General features: G+C 37.7%; 1 long non-coding RNA gene across 1 annotated transcript; it reads left to right on the top strand.

The window, feature by feature from the left end:
* The first annotated feature begins 427 nt into the window (after positions 1–427).
* On the top strand, positions 428–1,877 carry LOC122458026. Its single transcript, XR_006277844.1, has 2 exons — positions 428–742; positions 1,620–1,877. It is a non-coding gene; the product is annotated as an uncharacterized LOC122458026 (long non-coding RNA).
* Positions 1,878–4,051: the final 2,174 nt, after the last annotated feature.

Here is a 4,051-nt window from a genome sequence, read left to right as displayed (position 1 = left end):
TAACTGAAACAAGAAAAAAAATAGAAAGTCATCAAGTGGTGCATAGAAAAGGTCAGTATTATTCACATTCATTTTCACAATACCATATGGAATCTCTTGGTTTACAGTGATGGCTAGAAACACTAGAAAGCAGCTATCATTTGAATGGCTCTCTTTTCTCTGCAAGGAAAGATAGTGGCTTCCAGGACTCTATCTGTTCAGATTCACATATAGTCAGGCTTTAAGAAGGCTGTCTCATCTGGCATTTTTCTCCATTTCCTGTTGTCATTGCTGTAGATTGTACTCAGCGTATATGTATCAGAGTGTAATATACATTGTATACTTCCCCATTGCTGCTTCTTCCTACTAAGGTCAACTTGGACTCTAGAGTTTTTTTAAGAAGTGGTATATTAAACTAGTTTGTGGAACTTCTTAAGTGAAGCATGCCTAAAGGAGTGTAACTTGCTTACCTTAGCATCAGAAAATAGTTGTGTTGTCAGAGGGCAGTTGCCTTTTCTATGTGTTTTTTTTTAAAGGTGTCTCAGCTGTGCAATTTTTGGCCTTAGGGAAGTCTGTTTCTAAGCCCCTAGAATATTGAATGCAAATTCTAGCTTTAATTAAATATCAGTCAATACTACTAATTATACTGTGCACAGTTCCTGGATCATATTCACTCCTGTCCTGTTTTTAGATAGAATAAATGAGTTTGCCAACTGGAAATCAAACTGGTGAGGATGCATACATTATTGTCAATATAAACAAAGTGAGTATGAAACATTGTCTTCCTCTTTTTGTTTTATTTATATCAATACAAAATATAGCACAGCAGTGGGCAGGGAGGGGGAATTTTATATAATACTAGGGCAGACTTATTCCAAGTGCATCCTGCTCTCTTCTGCCACTTTATTAGGTTCAGGCTTCAGCAGCTTTGAAATCCTTTAAGAAGATACGTGCAGCAATTGTAACACTGAGTGAAAACAATTTTTCTACATAATTCAAAAGCGGCAAAAGGGGTTTTGCTCCAACTTTCTCCAAAACATTCATCTGCAGACAGAGACCTATTTTGGAAAATTTTAGCCCCAAAAGTGAATGTTTTGGAAAGATCCGAGGATGGGGAATTATAATAGAAAGTCATTTTCAACCATAGCTAATGCTTGTTCCTGGCCACTGGTGCAAGTTTTTAGACTACTTCCCTTTGCCCATTACAAATGTTTGGAGGATACATTTATGTACTGTTTAAGCAATTCTAGAACTTGTTTCAGGTGTTAACTTTTTTACTGCAGAGTCAGTCAGAGCCACCTCTGGGTTAAGTATTACATTTTAGTGTTGCCATCCCTGTGTTTAGAGCAGTATCTCTTGTTGGCCTTTGGAGCCCAAGGAAAATGAATGAGGAGTCATTTTTCTTTTTCCAATTCTCCATGGAGCTCTCTTTCTGAAAGAAAGAATGTGCAACCCTTTAAAAACTTAAGAGCAAACATCAGCTGAAATAAATGGATGTCTTATCATTTTATTGCTGTAGATTTTGAAATGTAGAATAAGCAGCTGAGGTTTAGCTAACAGTTTGAAAGGTAATGAAAGTGATTATTTTTTATATCTTCAATTGATGAACATCAGATAACTCTAAACCTACATTCCTGAAGGTCCTTGAGATGAGAAGTGGGATGATAAAGAATGGACTGAAGAAAAAGCTATTGAAATACTGACTTCTTTGCCGCACACCTAGAAACATAAAGAGGGAAGAAGAGGAGTCAGCAATACTAGCAATAAACTTATTCTATTATCCTATACTTGGCTTGTTAGCACATTGACTTCCCTGACTCAGGTAGACTAACAAGCAAACAATATATGGAGCGGCAATATTTTATTGGTATATTAAAGATTTCTAGCTATTCGCATAGGATCTTAATCTCAAATGGATAAAAATGCTCACAGTCTCAGAATCAAGGATAAGTCAAAGGGAAGCTATGCTCATGACAAAGTAACGATGATTGTTTATCAGCAGCCTTAAAGTATGTCACAATCTGAGGGGGTGGGGGCAGTATATTGGCAGAAGCCTCAAAATTACTAACTGAATGCCTCAGGAATCTGTCAAGAGGTAGGATCTGCTTGCTGGAGAAAAATCATGAACAGCCTGACATCTTTACCTTGTTACTTCCTACAAGGAGAAAAAGAAATAGTGCAACGTGGGGGAGTAAATTACATTTGAATCTCATTATTTCCACCTCTACAGAGTAGAATTTTTTTAAAGGAAAAAAGGTTTTGGGGGTTTATCTGATTGTGCTTTGGAAATTCATGTGCTTTTAATGAATCAAGTAGTAAGGTGGACACGGCACTACACAAAGTGATTTTGACTCAAAAGCTGCCTTTCCATAGGAAAAGTATGGGACAGAAATAAAGGGCTTGTCTACACTTACTGGAGGATCGACGCTGCGGTGATCGATGCATCGGTGATTGATTTAGCGGGTCTTCACTAGACTTGCTAATCGACTGCCGATTGTCTCCAGTCAATTCCTGTACTCCACTGATCGAGACGAGTAAGGGCAGTTAACGGGAAAGCGTCTTCCGTTGACATCGCATAGTGTGCACCCCGCAGTAAGTAGATCGAAGCTACGTTGATTTGAGTTATGCTATTCACATAACTCAAATTGGGTAGCTTAGATCGACTTTTCCCTTTAGTGTAGACAAGGCCATAGATGTGTGCAATACTGTGCCTACTCTTTCATTTGGGCGCTAAATCAGTGGTTTTCCTATTGTGTTGCTGGTTGGTTTTCTTAGGTTTTTGGGTGATGTGCTCAACCTAATTTTGACTTCTTATGTGCTGTAGGTATTACTTACCACTGAAATATGACTTCTCAGCAGTAAGTGCAATAGAAGGTTGTTTACTTTTGTTGTTTTGTTTTTAATGAAAATTTACCCTTGCAGTGTTTTACAAGCCACACATCATTATTTATTTTTGTATTGTGGTTGTACTGTCATAAGGAGCCTGTCATAAGGTCACCACGCTTACCCCCGAGTGTTCCCTCCTGATTGCTGGCCTGCTCCTTTCCAATCAAGATACAATTCAGGGCCCTCTTTTCCCAACTTTGCCTTTTTATTTTCTTTGTTGGGTTATTAGATACAGAACATTCTCTGTCCAATTTGGGCTTTGTACAGCTTTATACTTTATAATAAACAAAAAAGACTTTTATTCTACCTGGGCTTCTCTTAACCACAAGATCATCCTGCTTCCCATATTGTCCCCCAAACTATTCAGAACAAAAGATCATTAACCATTAACTTTGCTTAATCCGACTGTAATGTCTTCAAGGAGAGCCAGTGCATGAGATTTTGAGGAGATTTAACACTGTGGAAAGCTTGAAGGACCTATATGGTTTTGACAATGTGGTTTTTGAACTACAGAGATATAGCAATAATTAGACAAGGTCAGAATTTCAAATTTAGGTAATTTTTTTTTAAAATGACCACCAGTAACTCAAAAAAAGTATAATTAATTTTCTTCAGGATTTCAGAAACATGCCCCTTTGTCTTCATGAATAAACATGGCATTTTTCATGCAAATTTCCCAGAAGTTAGAGGGAACTACCAAGAGCTGTATAATAGAAGATAGTTCCAATCCTAACTACTTCCTCTCCATTATGACTTTTGGCTTTGTGAATTACAATGCTCTGAACTAATGGTGGACAGTAGGTTGGTTAAATGGTAGGTTGAAGGGCAGTCAGGAAAATTTTATTCATTTCTAGAAATAAAAAAAACAGAGTCACATGATTCTGAACCATAAGACCATGCTTGTGGGTAGCACATATAACTTTTTATTAATTTTCATATTACCTGTTACAGTCTTGTTTTGTTAGTTTGTGTGCTCTTTGAGGCCTGGACCATATTTTTCTGTACAGTGACTAATACAACAATCAGATTAAATTGTGCAAAGTCATATGATTGAAATAACGTACTGTGAGACATTGAAGGGAAAAGGAAGTAAGGCTATACCAGCCTCCAAGTCCAGACCCTCCTGTCCCCCAGTACATACATGTGCACTCCTGACAGTAAGGCTGCAAGCCCGCTAACTGTTATG

Source organism: Dermochelys coriacea, chromosome 11, assembly GCF_009764565.3.
Source record: "Dermochelys coriacea isolate rDerCor1 chromosome 11, rDerCor1.pri.v4, whole genome shotgun sequence".
NCBI classification, from domain to species: domain Eukaryota; kingdom Metazoa; phylum Chordata; order Testudines; family Dermochelyidae; genus Dermochelys; species Dermochelys coriacea.
The sequence above is the reverse complement of the archived record's forward strand: the minus strand, read 5'-3'. Positions and strand labels throughout refer to the sequence as shown.